This window comes from Schistocerca gregaria, chromosome 1 (genome assembly GCF_023897955.1).
Source record: "Schistocerca gregaria isolate iqSchGreg1 chromosome 1, iqSchGreg1.2, whole genome shotgun sequence".
NCBI classification, from domain to species: Eukaryota; Metazoa; Arthropoda; class Insecta; order Orthoptera; family Acrididae; genus Schistocerca; species Schistocerca gregaria.
In genome coordinates this window covers 306,655,097-306,675,535 of record NC_064920.1, presented here as the reverse complement: position 1 = coordinate 306,675,535, position 20,439 = coordinate 306,655,097, and the positions used below count along the sequence as shown (strand labels likewise).

The following is a 20,439-nucleotide window of genomic DNA, read 5'->3' as shown; positions in this document are numbered from 1 at the left end:
CCATAAGGATCAGTTTGGGTTCCAGAGAAATGTAAGGACACCTCAGGAAATACTGAACCAACGACTTACCTTAGAAGATACGTTGAAGAAAGGCAACGCCGTTATAGATTAAGAGAAAGCTTTTATCAATGTTGCTTGGACTACATGTCGGAAATTGTCAGTGTAGACGGGATAAAATAAAGGAATCGAAAGGTTATTAACAAACTTGAACAGAGACCAGACTGCAGCCGAAATGCATGAAGGGGAAGCCATATTTGAGAAGGGGGTGAGACTAGGCACTGCTATTATTCAACCAACACATTAAACAAGCTGTGAAGGAAATCACAGAGAAATTTGGAAAGAGGGTTATGGTTCAGGGAGAAGAGGTAACAACTTTGCGATTTGCTGATGACATCGTAGTTGTCTGAGGCGCCAAAAACTTTGAAGAACAATTGAATGGAATGGGTAATGTCTTTGGCAAAGTTTATAAGATGAACATCAACGAAAATGAAAAGTTGGTAATGGAATGTAATCAAAGTAAATCAGACGATACCGAGGAAGAAAATTAAGAAATTAGATATTAAAACTAGTAGATGATGTTCGATATTTTGGCAGCAAAATATTTGATGATGACCGAAGTAGAGACTGTATAAAATGCAGACTAGCAATAAGAAGATAAGGATTCCTTATAAAGATCGATGTGTTAACGTCTAATATAAATTTAAGTGTTAGAAAATCTTTCATGAAGGTATTTGTCTGGCTTCTAGACTTATATGGAAGTGAAACGTATACAATAGGCAAATCCTGACAACTAGCAACTTTGGATGTGGTGCTTTATAAGAACGCTGAAGACCTTATGTGTGGGTCGAATCACAAATGAGGTGGTAGTATGTCTAAATGGAGAAAAAATAAATTTATCGCACAATTTTACCATAAGAAGGGGTCGGTTGATAGGGCACATCCTAAGGCATTAACTTTATATTGTTATCAGCTTCGTAATGGAAGAAAGTCTGTGTGTGTGTGTGTGTGTGTGTGTCGGAGGGGGAAGGGGGGAGGGAGGCGCAGAGCGGGCAGGGAGAGAGGGAGGGAGGGAGGGGTGAAAATGGTCGAGGGAAACGAAGGCTTGAATGCAATAAGATGGTACAAATCGTAGTTATGAAGAGGTGAAGTGACCTGTACTATCATGAAGAACTACATCAGTCTTTCGACTGAAGGTGACAATAACAACAACAACAACAACAATATTAAACATGTTGGTCAACAGAACGAGTGCCTCTTTGGCTATGGCAATTCGGCAAGAGATTTGATTCGTGCAACATGAATTTCTTGTTACGTATTTGAATAACCTTTTCCATCTCGATTGATGGCAATCTAATAGGTAAGAAAATATCATTGTGATATATTCCCATTAAGTTTGTCTTTTATACATCAACATCTATGCTTTGTTCTTGCATATATATTTCTGCACTTTATATAAACCCACTCTTTAATGAACCCATTTGACTTAATTATTCGGTCATCTATCTTAAAATCTCTAACCTCTTTATAGCTCTTTTCATCAACAGCTTATTGATTGTTTCCCCACGAGTAAGCTACCCCCACTTTTTTTTTTTTTTTTTTTTAAAGTAGAATTGCGTTTCATGCTCTGACCCGTAGTGAGCAGGTAACTGTTACAAGTTTCAGTTCATTGCAGAGAGGGGTTCTTTTCATCCAAATGGGAGTAGGGTAGACGGATTCCCAATAGGGAATATTTGAGAGGGGATTGCCAGTTACGCTATTTGCCTCAAAGCCAAGAGAAACCTTCAGAAAACCTTTTTCGGAGTCAGGAAATGACAGCTATTTTTAATTTGATCCTAGCCAAAACTATGGAGTTTAAATATTCTTTCGAGTATTTTTGTGCGTGTATAAGAAAATAAAGCCGATAACTTACTAGATAACCGCAGTATACTCCATTAGATATTGAATAGCTACAAATTCTGCCTCACGAATCCCCAGTTTTAGCATTATTATTGTCTCCAAGATTCAGACTTAATTTGCCTTTAACCAAAAATAATTCTACATATTTTTTTATTTAATTTGTATTCATCAAATACCGCTGTGGTAAGATATTATATTAGTTTTGTTCATGGTCTCTAGGCGCCCCCTTTTAAAGGGAAAGACCCAGGAGAGCACAAAGCAGTGGCTGCGTGCCGATTCCTCGCCCATTAGGGGACAAAGAGGTCCTCACGTTTGTTCTGCCGTAGGGTCTGCCTTTTCCTTGCTCTCTCCTCTACAAGCACAGCAAGTGAGACGTTTTCAGATATCTGCACTAGAGAGACAACGAAGGTTTGCCTTGCTTGGCGGTTGCTCGCCGACAGAGGCCGAGCGAAGCCGAAACAAGCCGAAGAAGTGGCTTGCGTTCCCGCGCCTGACAGCATACGGCCGGTAATTTGGCGCGAGGCGACGAGGCCGCTGTGTATGGCTCCCCATTCTCCCACCTCTAACCACTCACTTACCTCTACTACCAGCTCATTCCCTGATTAGCGGTGGAACCCTCGGCGATATGTTGTCCCTCATAAGCGCCTCAGCAGAGCGAGTGCGATGCGCAAACACGAGTCTCTCACCCCTGTGTCACTGGTTCAAATGGCTCTGAGCACTATGGGACTTAACATCTGTGGTCGTCAGTCCCCTAGAACTTAGAACTACTTAAACCTAACTAACCTAAGGACATCACACACATCCATGCCCAGGTAGGATTCGAACCTGCGATCGTAGCGGTCGCGCGGTTCCGGACTGAAGCGCCTAAAACCGCTCGGCAACAATGGCTGGCACTCTCGCTCGCTGTTGCCCTCGGGGTTCACACATCACATTAACCAGCCCGTCTCTCCTCCTCTCAAACCAACGAAGCAGCTGTCTCATTTCTGACATTAAAGTAGCGTCTGTTAAGAGTAGAAGACATCTACATTATTATTCATTGTATTTGGTGGGAGATACACCTGTCACATTTTTATATTGGTCACTTAATTTAGACAATGGTCTTCCATCATTAGCCCTTTTCTTCTGATGGCGGGACAGTGGATGCAGCATTGATATCTTGCTACTACGAGTATTTGATCAATTTCAAATTATGTTATGTCGTTGAAGTCCTCTTCAAAAACTTTTCAAATACCATAGAAAAACGTATGTAGTCACCTGTAAAGAAATGCTAGTTCCATGATACGGTAGTTGTAAACGATAACAACTGTTTGAATACGTCAGAAAATTTGCTCCGTTATACGCTACTATTTAGAAAGAACTGAGTCTGCATATCTTTACTTATTGAAGACATATTTGGAGTGGCCTGTCTGAACAAAAATTTATTTAGTTCAATTACACATAGTTGTGTCAAAGGAAATAAAGATTATTCGTTGATATTTTAGGTTTGCAGCGCATTTACCTAGTGCTTGATGCTTGTAATTTTAGCTGTTTGTCACATTCAATGTGCGGCAGTCCACAAATAAGGAAAAGATAGTGCGAAAATTGTTATAAAAAGACAACTTACGTGGAGAAAGTTTTGATGAAATTCAAGGAAGAGAAAGTTCAAATATTAAAATACTGAATGTAGTGGTACTGCAAAGCCAGGAAATTAAAATTTTGATATTTTGAAATTAAAGCACTTGCAATGGTAACCAGTTTCTATGTGCTACAGTAGTGGAAATCAACGTGGCATGGCATGGAGATTTGTAGGAAACTTAACATTATCGGTTGGAATAGCTGCGTGCGATGTATATGCAGTAGTACGCGATCCAGTTTACCGACAAATGCAGTCAAATGGTATAGCACTTGATGCCAGATGTACAGTATGTAACAAGACATGAATAATTCATGTGGTAGAGGGCGGAACTCGTTATAAAGGCAGTCGACTTTGTGGGGTATTAGTGTGTTCGTATGTACCTTTCCTGTAGACAGGAAATAGACATCATTAGTGACAGTGCATATTGTGTTCATTCATAAACCACGACTGTGATATAGCCACGCGGAATACAGTTATCGTATAGTGAAAAAGTAAAAATCGGTGCGTAGACGGAAATGGGATTCGGTAATCATCAGATCGCCAAGAGGTTGAACCTTTCAAGTGCAGTGACATAACTTCGCTAGATTCGGCCCACGATAAGGTAAAACGGAAAATACGGGCAAAGAAGAAAACTACGTGAGTCATCGAAACGATTACTCTTGCACAAAGCACGGACCACAAACAGTTATTCTTCTCAATTTGTTGCTTATTTACAGTTGCAAGCAACTGCCAGACGTGTACGACAAATTTTGTCAAATGGAAGCATCTTGCATTCAAGAAACGACTACAGAAGCCTGTTCTCACACCCAAATATAAAATGGTTCAAATGGCTCTGAGCACTATGGGACTTAACATCTATGGTCATCAGTCCACTAGAACTTAGAACTACTTAAACCTAACTAACCTAAGGACATCACACAACACCCAAATATAAACAAGCTAGATTGTTTCCTGAAAAACACATGTCATGGACTTGAGAATTGGATAAAATGATCTTCAGTAATGAGAAATAGCTTAATTCGGATAGTCTGGATGGATTTCAATATGATTGGCATGATCTGAGAACAGAGCAGCGAGTAAGAATGAGCAGAAATTGTGTTGGGAGTGTTATGATTTGGGCAGCATTTGCACTAAAGGTAAATCGCGCATTGGTTAGGTGAATGAGGACCTAGGGTACCATTTTCAACAAGATAATACAATAATGCGCGTGTGCAGGTTTTTGCACAACAAAAAAGTGGTTTGAAGATAAAGACATCGATGTCTTGCCCTGACCTGCACGTGGTCTCGATTTAAACCACGTGAAAAATCTTTAGGGAATAATTGCAAGGCGTATTTACCGCAATGGAAGGAAATTTGAGGTCGTATGTGAGTTGAAAAGAGCGATACGAGAAACGCTATGAAAATCAATGCGGAGGAGAATTTTTGAGATAATTAGGGAGAACAGAGATTGAATAAAGTACTAATAGCGCAATAACACAACAGGGCAATGAGTTCATTTATAGTCGTTTCCATTCACGAAATGCAAACGCCTTACCTGGCTATTCGCGGTATGAAGGAAACTATGTAATTCTGTCGTGACTGTTTCTGTTATATGTGTATCTACTACCTTCACAATAAATTCGATACATTGTATGCCACTTTCGTAAGATCCCTGCCTTTATACAGTTACCACTACTGCACAGCCTGCAAATCCCAAAAGTAATGTAAGCTTACTGTTTTACTGGTGATACTACACCCCCCCCATGAACCATGGACCTTGCCGTTGGTGGGGAGGCTTGCGTGCCTCAGCGATACAGATGGCCGTACCGTAGGTGCAACCACAACGGAGGGGTATCTGTTGAGAGGCCAGACAAACGTGTGGTTCCTGAAGAGGGGCAGCAGCCTTTTCAGTAGTTGCAGGGGCAACAGTCTGGATGATTGACTGATCTGGCCTGGCAACATTAACCAAAACGGCCTTGCTGTGCTGGTACTGCGAACGGCTGAAAGCAAGGGGAAACTACAGCCGTAATTTTTCCCGAGGACATGCAGCTTTACTGTATGATTAAATGATGATGGCATCCTCTTGGGTAAAATATTCCGGAGGTAAAATAGTCCCCCATTCGGATCTCCGGGCGGGGACTACTCAGGAGGATGTCGTTATCAGGAGAAAGAAAACTGGCGTTCTACGGATCGGAGCGTGGAATGTCAGATCCCTTAATCGGGCAGGTAGGTTAGAAAATTTAAAAAGGGAAATGGATAGGTTAAAGTTAGATATAGTGGGAATTAGTGAAGTTCGGTGGCAGGAGGAACAAGACTTCTGGTCAGGTGACTACAGGGTTATAAACACAAAATCAAATAGGGGTAATGCAGGAGTAGGTTTAATAATGAATAGGAAAATAGGAATGCGGGTAAGCTACTACAAACAGCATAGTGAACGCATTATTGTGGCCAAGATAGATACGAAGCCCACACCTACTACAGTAGTACAAGTTTATATGCCAACTAGCTCTGCAGATGATGAAGAAATTGAAGAAATGTACGATGAAATAAAAGAAATTATTCAGATAGTGAAGGGAGACGAAAATTTAATAGTAATGGGTGACTGGAATTCGAGTGTAGGAAAAGGGAGAGAAGGAAACATAGTGGGTGAATATGGATTGGGGCTAAGAAATGAAAGAGGAAGCCGCCTAGTAGAATTTTGCACAGAGCACAACTTAATCATAGCTAACACTTGGTTTAAGAATCATGAAAGAAGGTTGTATACGTGGAAGAACCCTGGAGATACTAAAAGGTATCAGATAGATTATATAATGGTAAGACAGAGATTTAGGAACCAGGTTTTAAGTTGTAAGACATTTCCAGGGGCAGATGTGGACTCTGACCACAATCTATTGGTTATGATCTGTAGATTAAAACTGAAGAAACTGCAAAAATGTGGGAAATTAAGGAGATGGGACCTGGATAAACTGAAAGAACCAGAGGTTGTACAGAGTTTCAGAGAGAGCATAAGGGAACAATTGACAGGAATGGGGGAAAGAAATACAGTAGAAGAAGAATGGGTAGCTCTGAGGGATGTAGTAGTGAAGGCAGCAGAGGATAAAGTAGGTAAAAAGACGAGGGCTGCTAGAAATCCTTGGGTAACAGAAGAAATATTGAATTTAATTGATGAAAGGAGAAAATATAAAAATGCAGTAAATGAAGCAGGCAAAAAGGAATACAAACGTCTCAAAAATGAGATCGACAGGAAGTGCAAAATGGCTAAACAGGGATGGCTAGAGGACAAATGTAAGGATGTAGAAGCTTATCTCACTAGGGGTAAGATAGATACTGCCTACAGGAAAATTAAAGAGACCTTTGGAGATAAGAGAACCACGTGTATGAACATCAAGAGCTCAGATGGCAGCCCAGTTCTAAGCAAAGAAGGGAAGGCAGAAAGGTGGAAGGAGTATATAGAAGGTTTATACAAGGGCGATGTACTTGAGGACAATATTATGGAAATAGAAGAGGATGTAGATGAAGACGAAATGGGAGATACGATACTGCGTGAAGAGTTTGACAGAGCACTGAAAGACCTGAGTCGAAACAAAGCCCCCGGAGTAGACAACATTCCATCAGAACTACTGACGGCCTTGGGAGAGCCAGTCATGACAAAACTCTACTAGTTGGTGAGCAAGATGTATGAGACAGGCGAAATACCCTCAGACTTCAAGAAGAATATAATAATTCCAATCCCAAAGAAAGCAGGTGCTGACAGATGTGAAAATTACCGAACTATCAGTTTAATAAGCCACGGCTGCAAAATACTAACGCGAATTCTTTACAGACGAATGGAAAAACTGGTAGATGCAGACCTCGGGGAGGATCAGTTTGGATTCCGTCGAAATGTTGGAACACGTGAGGCAATACTGACCTTACGACTTATCTTAGAAGAAAGATTAAGAAAAGGCAAACCTACGTTTCTAGCATTTGTAGACTTAGAGAAAGCTTTTGACAATGTTGACTGGAATACTCTTTTTCAAATTCTAAAGGTGGCAGGGGTAAAATACAGGGAGCGAAAGGCTATTTATAATTTGTACAGAAACCAGATGGCAGTCATAAGAGTCGAGGGGCATGAAAGGGAAGCAGTGGTTGGGAAAGGAGTGAGACAGGGTTGTAGCCTGTCCCCGATGTTATTCAATCTGTATATTGAGCAAGCAGTAAAGGAAACAAAAGAAAAATTTGGAGTAGGTATTAAAATTCATGGAGACGAAGTAAAAACTTTGAGGTTCGCCGATGACATTGTAATTCTGTCAGAGACGGCAAAGGACTTGGAAGAGCAGTTGAACGGAATGGACAGTGTCTTGAAAGGAGGATATAAGATGAACATTAACAAAAGCAAAACGAGGATAATGGAATGTAGTCAAATTAAATCGGGTGATGCTGAGGGAATTAGATTAGGAAATGAGACACTTAAAGTAGTAAAGGAGTTTTGCTATTTAGGAAGTAAAATAACTGATGATGGTCGAAGTAGAGAGGATATAAAATGTAGACTGGCAATGGCAAGGAAAGCGTTTCTGAAGAAGAGAAATTTGTTAACATAGAATATAGATTTATGTATCAGGAAGTCGTTTCTGAAAGTATTTGTTTGGAGTGTAGTCATGTATGGAAGTGAAACATGGACGATAACTAGTTTGGACAAGAAGAGAATAGAAGCTTTCGAAATGTGGTGCTACAGAAGAATACTGAAGATAAGGTGTATAGATCACGTAACTAATGAGGAGGTATTGAATAGGATTGGGGAGAAGAGACGTTTGTGGCACAACTTGACTAGAAGAAGGGATCGGTTGGTAGGACATGTTTTGAGGCATCAAGGGATCACAAATTTAGCATTGGAGGGCAGCGTGGAGGGTAAAAATCGTAGAGGGAGACCGAGAGATGAGTACACTAAGCAGATTCAGAAGGATGTAGGTTGCAGTAGGTACTGGGAGATGAAGCAGCTTGCACAGGATAGAGTAGCATGGAGAGCTGCATCAAACCAGTCTAAGGACTGAAGACAACAACAACAACAACTACACTTGGTGTAAAATATTTATGGATTACCTGTTGAATACCTGCGGCTGTCGGAGATGTCATCCGGCTGCATTCCCACAACATGTCTGTACATTTTATACGCAGCCAGAAACTTAAATTTCACATTATTATTGTAATAAGACCGTAAGATAAGTGTTATGAACTGTCTATAGCCGCTAGTAATCAATGGTACTATCAGTAGTAAACAATTACTATTTAGTAAGCAACCGCTGCCACCCTCTAAGGTTAGCATTTGCTGTCAACGAAGCATTCTGGTTATTACTGTTGTCATTTTCTCGTCAGTTGCTATTTTAATTATAGTATTATTTTTCTTACAGATTTTAGAGTGGACCACATCTCGCGGAAAAGGGAGACGCCCTGGAGTCGGATGTGGTGAGTACTCTGTCATTATACCCTTTCCTGGTCTGGTTATACTTCCTTCAACAGTTAACGCAAAAAACTGTGGAAATTATCTTTCTGTAACGGACGTGACGATAAGTTCGGTGGTAGGCGTAATTTTGTTCATTTGATCTGAAAGTCAAGCGTGGACGATTACCCTTTTGCGAAACGCCTCATTTTAAATCGTGACTGGGCCATCCTACCAGTGTTCATATCCATGGAAACTGCTTGACTTAGAGATAACTGCAGTGTTTGAAAAACATCGCTCATGTCGTTACAGCGAATGGAAGAGCCTGCGACTGAAATGTTGTCTGGTCTTCAACTGGTCGTGTAGCAGACATTGCAGGGCAGAACGGGGAGGGCATGCGCAATGTCAGCGTATTTGATCGCGGCCCCGGTGACTAGAAACCTCCAACATCGGTGTCGCACAAGTTCTGGGCTTTTCATGTGCAGTGCACACGAGGTAAGTTGGCCACTAAGTGCGCAGAATGCGCCGTAGGAGAGGGGGCTATAGCCGCAGGGGTGGGGGCTTCGTCGTTAACCGGCACCGCACCATGGAGGACGTGCAGTTCCACAGCGGAAGCCTACACACGAATGTGTCTGTCGCATAACTTGTAAGTTACGATTGGCGAGTCTTGAAACGATCATATTAATAGATATCAATACGAACAATAATTCAACAAATATGTACCTCCCATCAAATCAGTCTAAAAAGTTAAATAGTGAAAAATAGAGAAAAATTAAGATGATGATTTTAGTGTTACAGGCGTTCTACACTACGTACAACACACACGCCGTTAATGCATTACAGTCTCTGAAAACTCTCCTGTCTGATGATTTTCAATTAGTGTGTCAAAATGGTTTGAATGTCAGTTATGCCGTTAAAGTGTTGACGCTCCATGTGAATTTTTCTGCGCTTTTTCCTACTGTAGTACTTTAGTCTTGATAAGACTTGTTACTCATGATTTTTCCCAGGAAATAGTTGTCTGTATTTGGCATTTCAGTCAAGCTGCGGCAGGCGTCCACACGTGGTTTTTGTTCAGGAGTCAAGGTGTGAGAGAGAGACTTTGCACATATTTTTCTCTTCTTCGAAACATTCTGGAGACTGTTTTAAACAGTTGACTAAACGGGTGTTGTTCAATTGCAATTTGTGACAGAATAACGTTGACTCACTATGGTTGCACGTTCATTACTTACGAATGCCTGCTCACAACTGACTGTTGAATGCATATCAGTTGTTAGTTAGAATTCTGGCAATAAGAATTGCTCTGACGTACCTTATACGCCAGAAATAAAATGTCTTAGAACTCGTTAGCCGGACGGTGCAAGCATTCTAGCTCTGGAGTTTTGTACTAGACTACCGAGAAAGAAGTGGTTCTATAAGCAATGGATCAACTAAAGCAAAACATGACTGACCATGTATGGCTAGAAGGTAATCTCATAAAACAAAAAGGGATAAAAATGTAATGCAGCAGACAACTTTGCTTACCATGATATTGAAAAGGTAAACTAAAGAACATGTGTCACTTTAAAATTGTGTGTCGTCCCGTGATAACTTGCCCTGTGTATTATCAGAAAATAAAACTTTCTTCTTGTTCTGCATCATTTCAAAGTATTGAAGCATTGGGAAGTATTTGTAACTGTTGTGTCCTGCCGTCGTCAGGAAAGAACTACAGTCAAGTTTGAACACACTTTATTTAACTAAAACAGCTTCTTGGCATACAATAATTTCCAAACTCAAGATCAACAAGAAATAAAATAATTCTTGTGGTGGCAAACGCCAGATAAAAGTTACAAGACAGTGAAAAGAAATAATAACAACCCAAATAATACGCTCCACTGTACGAGGTGGCGTTACGCCCAGCAAGATACAAATTTCTACAGAAGACTACGGCGAGTGTCAACTGGGCTAGAGCCGGCGTAGGTATTGGCCGGAGCTGTCCTAGCTATAGGTACACACTGCCTGTCCGACTCTGCTGGCGTGCTTATAACACCGGTTCTGCGGAGTGCTATACTAGTCACATGAGTTCCAATTGGTGGATATGTCATATGGCTTTTTGCGAAGTAGTGCCGTGTTTATGCGAAAAGTCTGTATATGCTTACATTCCCTGGCGATGTTTTGATATGAGCTCTTGAAGGGAGGTCGACAGCCCACGTTGTTTGTCTGTTGTGCGGGCACTCTAACTGATGAGGGGCTGTTGTGACAGTAACTAAGTTTTGCCCCTCCCCCCTCCTCCTTTATTCTATTTGTCTATTGGGTTATTGCAGCCCTCTGAATTTTCAGTGAGATTTTTGCTTCCTCATTTGCCTCTTCTGACCGAAATTCAATGGCATTATACACAGGGTGTCTCAAAAATGACCGGTATATTTGAAACGGCAATAAAAACTAAACGAGCAGCGGTAGAAATACACCGTTTGTTGCAATATGCTTGGGACAACAGTACATTTTCAGGCAGACAAACTTTCGAAATTACAGTAGTTACAATTGTCAACAACAGATGGCGCTGCGGTCTGGGAAACTCTATAGTACGATATTTTCCACATATCCACCATGCGTAGCAATAATATGGCGTAGTCTCTGAATGAAATTACCCGAAACCTTTGACAACGTGTCTGGCGGAATGGCGTCACATGCAGATGAGATGTACTGCTTCAGCTGTTCAATTGTTTCTGGATTCTGGCGGTACACCTGGTCTTTCAAGTGTCCCCACAGAAAAAAGTCACAGGGGATCATGTCTGGCGAATAGGGAGGCCAATCCACGCCGCCTCCTGTATGTTTCGGATAGCCCAAAGAAATCACACGATCATCGAAATATTCATTCAGGAAATTAAAGACGTCGGCCGTGCGATGTGGCCGGGCACCATCTTGCATAAACCACGAGGTGTTCGCAGTGTCGTCTAAGGCAGTTTGTACCGCCACAAATTCACGAAGAATGTCCAGATGGGGTGATGCAGTAATCGTTTCGGATCTGAAAAATGGGCCAATGATTCCTTTGGAAGAAATGGCGGCCCAGACCAGTACTTTTTGAGGATGCAGGGACGATGGGACTGCAACATGGGGCTTTTCGGTTCCCCATATGCGCCAGTTCTGTTTATTGACGAAGCCCTCCAGGTAAAAATAAGCTTCGTCAGTAAACCAAATGTTGCCCACATGCATATCGCCGTCATCAATCCTGTGCACTATATCATTAGCGAATGTCTCTCGTGCAGCAATGGTAGCGGCGCTGAGTGATTGCCGCGTTTGAATTTTGTATGGATAGAGGTGTAAACTCTGGCGCATGAGACGATACGTGGACGTTGGCGTCATTTGGACCGCAGCTGCAACACGGCGAACGGAAACCCGAGGCCGCTGTTGGATCACCTGCTGCACTAGCTGCGCGTTGCCCTCTGTGGTTGCCGTACGCGGTCGCCCTACCTTTCCAGCACGTTCATCCGTCACGTTTCCAGTCCGTTGAAATTTTTCAAACAGATCCTTTATTGTATTGCTTTTCGGTCCTTTGGTTACATTAAATCTCCGTTGAAAACTTCGCCTTGTTGCAACAACACTGTGTTCTAGGCGGTGGAATTCCAACACCAGAAAAATTCTCTGTTCTAAGGAATAAACCATGTTGTCCACAGCACACTTGCACGTTGTGAACAGCACACGCTTACAGCAGAAAGACGACGTGCAGAATGGCGCACCCACAGACTGCGTTGTCTTCTATATCTTTCACATCACTTGCAGCGCCATCTGTTGTTGAAAATTGTAACTACTGTAATTTAGAAAGTTTGTCCACCTGAAAATGTACTGTTGTCCCAAGCATATTGCAACAAACGGTGTATTTCTATCGCTGCTCGTTTAGTTTTTATTGCCGTTTCAAATATACCGGTCATTTTTGAAACACCCTGTATCTACACAATCACACATACCTGATCATGAGGAACGATCCCTGCACGTATGGTTTGCAAATAGTGCAGTATCATGCTCTGTAGTAACGAGATAGAAACGGGAAAGCTCATTGTGAACAGATCGGCAAGCGACAGCCCGGTGAGGCAGTCACAACTTCGGAAGAAAGGGATGGAATCGTCCACGCTCACAACGAGAGTGCATGTCTACGCCGGACAACGTTACGAGGGTTGGAACGTAAATAGTGGCAACTATTTATTCACAGCCGATACAAAAGAGTTGCATGTTTTACCTGTTACTATCCTTCACAGTAGTCACCAGCGTCGTGTAGAACCCGTTGCCATAGATGTGGAAGGCGTAGTATACCGTTATCAGTGCCTGTTCTGTTGATGATGCTAATGGAGCGGTCTAAAGTTATGGTGATTCTCGTCTATGACTGTGATGGTGTTGTACTAACGCATTACGTTCCCCCACGGAAGACCGTCTATGCACTGTATTACTGTTCGTTTCTGGAGCATCACCTGCGACCAGCTTTGAGAAAGCAGCGGCGACACTTTCTGCGCAACCCATCCATCATTTTGCACGACAATGCGCAGGCGCATACAGCGCAAGCTGTGGCTGCTGTGTTGGATCGATGGGACTGGGAAGTACTATACCATCCACCATATTCCCCGGTCCTTGTGACTTTGATTTGATTCCGAAGATGAAGGAACCACTTCGTGGCATTCGCTTCAGTACTGTTCCAGAGATACGACAGGCAGTAGACCGCTCCATTCGCACCATCAACAGAACAGGCTCAGCTCACGGTATACTACGCCTTCCACATCGCTGACAACGGATTCTACACAGCGCTGGTGACTACTTTGCAGGACAGTAACAGGTGGAAACATGTTACTCTTTTGTATCGGTTGTGAATAAATAGTTGCCACTATTTAAGTTCCAACCCTCGTATTTAGCACGAAGTACCTCTATTAGGAGAAAATCTCTGGGCAACGAAGTGTTGATAACACTTGCCTTAGATGCTTGCTGATGGTAACGCCGATTGGAGGGGCCACTGTCCTGTTAATTAAGCTGACAGCCTTACTGTTCAGAACAGCCACCTCTCAGTGAGGTACAGATGCTTCTGCCCCACGCGTATACCTCTGCTCACCACACGTCACTGGGTACAAATAGTTGATTCTCTGCAGAAAAACTACAGTTGGAGAAACGACGCATGGACCAAGGAATCGCAGTACTCGCTGTTTGCCGGTGATGGCAGTAAACGAGTGCGTCGAAAGTGAATGTTCCCAAATTCCCAACAGGGCACCGTTCAGTCATTCTCTTGTGTTTGTTTTGTGTGTGGGGAGGGGTCGGTTATATGGTACGAAGTGCAAGTGCAATCACTGATACGTCGTCCAGCGTTTCCCACTCGCTAGAGATGCAGGAACTGCTCTAAACTATCTCAATGAGTGGTGGAGGACTGTTGAGCCTTCTTCCACTTGTATGTCTATCGAACATTTGCGATGCCTCCTGAACTCAATGCCAAGACGCTCTCGACAAGGCTAAAAAGAGTAACGAATGAAGCCTTGAAACAACTCTGTGACTTCACTTTTTAATCACTCAAGATGTCTTTTTTGTCAGTAGTGTGACATTAACAAATGTGGACGAGAAAGGCATGCGTTTGTGATAAAAGGCTGCAGGTTGGGTGTGTAGCCGAAAGTCTACCCCCTGAGCACGCTCTGTGAGATGTCCGGCTATGCGTTAGAGGGTATGTAATTGCGGTGACAAGTCCATGCCGTAAAAATAACTGAATAAAAAAGAATTTATTTAATACGTAACGCGTGATGGGACGGCTCTCTAGGTCTCTTTCCATCACGGGTGAGAAGTATACGGTGGCTCACTGTTAGCAATGTAAGTGGACGTTTCAGGGAAGCACTAAACCAAAGCCGAAGAAATTAACTGAAATGTGCTGTACGGGCAAATTGTTACAAAAGTTGTCAGCTCCTGCTGGGGACTCACGTTGCAGCACAATGATAGTTGTCAGTGGAAGGACGATCGACCTTAGGACACGGTTTCATAGTCGTGCTGCTGGCAAGAATTCACGGAACACAAAAACGAATGCTCGGCGTCGCTTAGAGAGGTGCAAACAACGTTGTCATTGTACTCTGGAAGAAGGGAGGAAAGTTTGATGAAGTGCTGAGTCACGGTGCGTGACGGAGCAGCTGGATTGGCGTCAATGGACCCTCGCGAACGCTTGGGGAAATGTTTTGTGACGGCAGTGAAACGTGATGAGTCTGCTCTCATGGTCTTGAGATCTTTTTCACCTGTTTATTCTCGGACCATTAGTTTTCATCGATGGCAAAACAAACTCTGAGGCTTATAAAAAGAGTTTATAAAGCAGTAAGCTTTCCATGGCGCCATGGGTACCGTACGTTTTCTGTATTATAATACACTTGTCTGTAACGTTCTGGATTTTCTGGACCAGGTTACCCAATTCCCTGGCTTTCTTTGGGATGAAATAGAGCATCGTCGTGACTAATAGTCACACTTCAGGAAGGATTCCAGCTGCAGTGCCCAGGGCGCTTTGAAAAGGCTTCCTCGGAATTAAACTTTTTAGAAATATCAAAAGTAGATCTTGCATGCTGTTAATTACATGTTTGGCATCTTTGGAACTAACAGTTGGAATGGGTGTGAAGACATTTGGACATACAGTGGAGATTAGATGTGTATCCACACACACACACACACACACACACATACACACACACACAGAGAGAGAGAGAGAGAGAGAGAGAGAGAGAGAGAGAGAGAGAGAGTGAGTGAGTCGACTGTTGAAACTCAGAGCCAGTTTAAATTCGCAGGCATGTAATTTAGTCCAGCGGCAAATGGTTTAATATCTCTACTAAACGAGAGAACAGCAAGCTGTGTTCAGACACGGCTTAGCTGGCGATGAGGTGTCGACTGCAGTGGAGGGCACATGCAAAATGACCCGTAAAGCGAGAGCGAATCAGGCAATAAATTCCGCAGCTTTGCTCTTCTTGGAAGAGATGGAAAAAAAGACAAATGTTGAGAAATGAAAACAGATACGGGAATCGATTGGTCTACGTGGTATCTCGAAACTCATCTGCAGAAAGTCAAACAAGCAATAACAAAACTGGAGGCAGTATTATACATTCTTGCAACTGGATAGTGTATAAGGTCTCTGACACAGGTCACAGCTCTCCCCATTGGGGAAAGCAACTGTCTAGAGGACATTTCACATTCCAGACTCAATCGCGGGGCACAGAAGCCAAATATTTGAGCCTTATTAATGCCGCAGTTTGAAGACGGACCATTTATTGATGAACAATTTCTGACTACTTCCATTAGATGTATCAAATTTTGTTTCAAAATATTTTCCACGATTCTCACTTTGCTTTTTATGGTTTTCTGGTGTTATTCCTGTAATAGACTTGAACATTACCAATCAGTAGATCAATACGAGTAAAAAGTGACTGCCCATCAATACCCGAGAATTAGTGTTCATCTCGCCCAAATGCTTGGGAGTGATGGCCAACTTTTAAACTGTACCTCGTTAAACCTTTGATATGTGTTTAAAAAATAAACTAATTGAACGAACTCTGCACTTACGCAGTTAAAGGACATCGGCAACCTCTTTCAACTTTCACGTAAACAAAATAACGTAAATGCATGCTGATTGTGAAATTTCTCAACAGCAGAATAACGTTTTCGTTGTTTCATGCACAGATCTTTACTGCAGCAGCAAACACTACGATTTCAGTGTACTGAACTGACTGGAGATACAACTCCATTTGGTAGTATGTTTTTGAGAATATAGCGTCTAGTATTTCTTCCCCATGGCCATCTGAGACTACTTTCTCGTACTGATATTGGGGCTGGAAGGGGGATTGAGTGATAAATGGTACGGGCAGTCAAAACTGATGCCGCGTGTAGTAGTGGAAAAGGTAAGAACGGTACTGGTTGAGATGGAGTACAGCATCGAGCCAATAGAAATACTGGTGACTATGAAAGAAAAAAAACTGCTTACTTAGTGACGAGACCAGCTGTTTATTTTTAATTATATTGTTGTGTTGATGTTGTGGTCTTCAGTCTGGTTTGATGCAGCTCTCCATGCTACCCTATCCTGTGCAAGCTTCTTCATCTTTCAGTACTTAGTGATCCTACATCCTTCTGAATCTGCTTAGTGTATTCATCTCTTGGTCTCCCTCTACGATTTTTACCCTCCACGCTGCCCTCCAATGCTAAATTTGTGATCCCTTGATGCCTCAGAACATGTCCTACCAACCGGTCCCTTCTTCTTGTCAAGTTGTGCCACAAACTCCTCTTCTAACCAATTCTATTCAATACCTCATTCGTTATGTGATCTACCCATCTAACCTTCGGCATTCTTGTGTAGCTTCTATTCTCTTCTTGTTCAAACTATTTATCGTCCATGTTTCACTTCCATACATGGCTACACTCCATAAAAATACTTACAGAAACGACTTCCTGACACTTAAATCTATACTCGATGTTAAGAAATTTCTCTTCTTGAGAAATGCTTGCCTTGCCATTGCCAGTCTACAATTTATATCCTCTCTACTTCGACCATCATCAGTTATTTTGCTCCCCAAATAGCAAAACTCATTTACTACTTTAAGCGTCTCAATTCCTAACCTAATTCCCCCAGCACCACCCGACTTCATTCGACTACATTCCATTATCCTCGTTTTGCCTTTGTTGATGTTCATCTTATATCCTCCTTTCAAGACACTGTCCATTCCGTTCAACTGCTCTTCCAAGTTCTTTGCTGTTTCTGACAGAATTACAATGTCATCAGTCTAATGCTAAAAACGTAGGTTTGCCTTTCCTTAATCTTTCTTCTAAGGTACGTCGTAGGGTCAGTATTGCCTCACGGGTTCCAGTATTTCTAAGGAATCCAAACAGATCTTCCCCGAGCCCGGCTTCTACCAGTTTTTCCATTCATTGAAGCCCAAAAATTCTCTATTCATCGCGTAGCAGAAAGTGACTGTCAATACTGTTAGTAGCCAAGAACTGTATGACGCTACACAATTGTTAGCTCCACTGTTGGCAAACACGGAAAGATAAACGCAACAATGGTATTTTCGGTACGTGAACAAGCCCAAAGTCAAGTGGCTGACCTGTGGCGGCGAGCTGCGTAGCAGGTTCGGGCTGAGCCAGGGTCGGTTTTACGTGGAGGCCGGGTCAACGGGCCCTGCGAGCTGAGGTGCGCGGCTGTCGGTTTCCCTCCTGCTTGCTTCGCCTTCGCCTTGAGCCAGTGTGCGGGCCGGCCGGCGGCGTGGGAAAGCCGGAATGCGGCGACAGACGTGAATGAGCTCTGGCTGCCGGGCGGGTGGCCGCCGCTGCAGGCGCTACGCCCCGCCCACGCACCGCCGGCGCCAGCGGAAGTACACTGCGTGCTGGAGTCCCATCATTGAAGTCATTTATCTATCTTCATTAGTGGCCCATCACAGCTATATAGGTGAATATTTTTCTTTTTACGTTTTTGTCGTTTTTCCTTAAAGCAGCAACACAGAGACCTAGTAATAAGTTAACTACTACCAATTTATGCGTGAAACCTACCCTTCGCATGATATTACAAGACGTCTGCCTGGTGACTGTATTGACGTAGAAATAGAAAAATATATCTAGTCTTTCATAAGCGGCATGGTCTATATCCGTCGCCGTATTGTCTCTTAACATTCGTTACAGTCTACTTCGTACAAATTTTTTTAGTAAATACACTACTGGACATTAAAATTGCTACACCACAAAGATGACGTGCTACAGATACGAAATTTAACCGACAGGAAGGAGATGCTGTGATATGTAAATGATCAGCTTTTTAGAGCATTCACACAAGGTTAACGCCGCTGGCGACACCTACAACTTGCTGACATGAGGAGAGTTTTCAATCGATTTCTCATACACAAACAGCAGTTGACCGTCGTTGCCTGGTGAAACGTTGTTGTGATGCCTCGTGTAAGGAGGAGAAATGCGTACCGTCACGTTTCATACTTTGATAAAGGTCGGTTTCTAGCCTATCGTGCTTGCTGTTTATCGTATCGCGACACTGCTGCTCGTGTTGGTCGACATCCAATGACTGTTAGCATAATGTGGAATTGTGGGTTCAGGGGGGTAATACGGAACGTCGTGCTGGATCCCAATGGCCTCGTATGACTAACAGTCGAGATGAAAGGCATCTTATCCGCATGGCTGTAACGGATCGTGCAGCCACGTCTCGATCCCTGAGTGAACACATGGGGACGTTGGCAAGACAACAACCATCGAGAAGAACAATTCGACGACGTTTGCAGCAGCGTGGACTATCAGCTCGGAGACCATGGCTGCGGTTACCCTTGACGCTGCATTACAGAGCGGCTGCGATGGTGTACTCGACGAGGAACCGGGGTGTACGAATGGCAAAACGTCATTTTTTCGGATGAATCCAGGTTCTGTTTACAGCATCATCTTGGTGGCATCCGTGTTTGGCGACATCACGGTGGACTCACATTGGAAGCGTGTGTTCGTCATTGCCATACTGGCGTATTACCCGGCGTGATGGTATGGGGTGCCATTGGTTACACGTCTCGGTCACCTCTTGTTCGCGTTGACGGCACTTTGAACAGTGGACGTTACATTTCAGATGTCTTACGACACGTTGCTCTACCCTTCATTCGATTCCTGACAAATCCTACATTTTAAGCAGGATAATGCACGACCGCATGTTGCAGGTGTTGTACGGGCTTTCTGGATACAGAAAATGTTTGACTGCTGCCCTGCCCAGCACATTCTCCAGATCTCTCACCAATTGAAAACGTCTGGTCAATGGTGGCCGAGCAACTGGCTCGTCACAATACTCCAGTCACTGCTCTTGATGAACTGTGGTATCGTGTTGAAGCTGCATGGGCAGCTGTACCTGTACACGCCATCGAAGCTCTGTTTGACTCAATGCCCAGGCGTATCAAGGCCGTTATCATAGCCAGAGGTGGTTGTTCTGGGTACTGATTTCTCAGGATCTATGCACCCAAATTGCATGAAAATGTAATCACATGTCAGTTCTAGTATAATATATTTGTCCAATGAATACCCGTTTACCATCTGCATTTCTTCTTGGTGTAGCAATTTTAATGGTCAGTAGTGTACTTAGCTGAGAAAGTATACCCCTGGAAGTCCCCAACGCTGCACTACTTGAAACAATGTAATTTCAAAAGCGTTGTTTTGTGTTTCACTTTCACTATAAATATCGTGAAGAAATAAGTATTCTACAGAATGAAATCAACTAAGGAGCACCTAGAAAGGAAAAGCGAAAAAACCTTTTCTTTCTTTTTCGTCAGTCTCCAGACTAGCTTAACGCGGATCACTGCTGCTTTTCTCTACTGCGCCAACCTCGCCATCACAGAATAGCCCTGCCACCCAACATCTTCGATTATTCGTTCGATCTATTCGATGTATTGCAATCTACGTCTTCCTCAACAGTTTTCATCCCCTATGGGGTTCCTCCAGTACCAATGAAACTTTTTCCTAATGTCTTAATATATTTCCCATCATCTTTTCCTCTCCTCTCGTCAGAATTTTCCATATGTGAGTTCCCACATAAATTGTTATGGGAACC

The 20,439-nt window shown here is 43.0% G+C and overlaps 1 protein-coding gene across 5 annotated transcripts in view; it reads left to right on the top strand.

The window, feature by feature from the left end:
• LOC126342775 (leucine zipper putative tumor suppressor 2-like) overlaps nucleotides 1-20,439 on the top strand; it is a 1,028,822-nt gene that overhangs the window by 169,966 nt on the left and 838,417 nt on the right. For all 5 annotated transcript variants that reach the window (XM_050001884.1, XM_050001885.1, XM_050001887.1 and 2 more), the window contains exon 2: nucleotides 8,878-8,932. The gene's annotated coding sequence lies outside the window, so the exon portion shown is untranslated. The remainder of the gene's footprint in view (nucleotides 1-8,877; nucleotides 8,933-20,439) is intronic.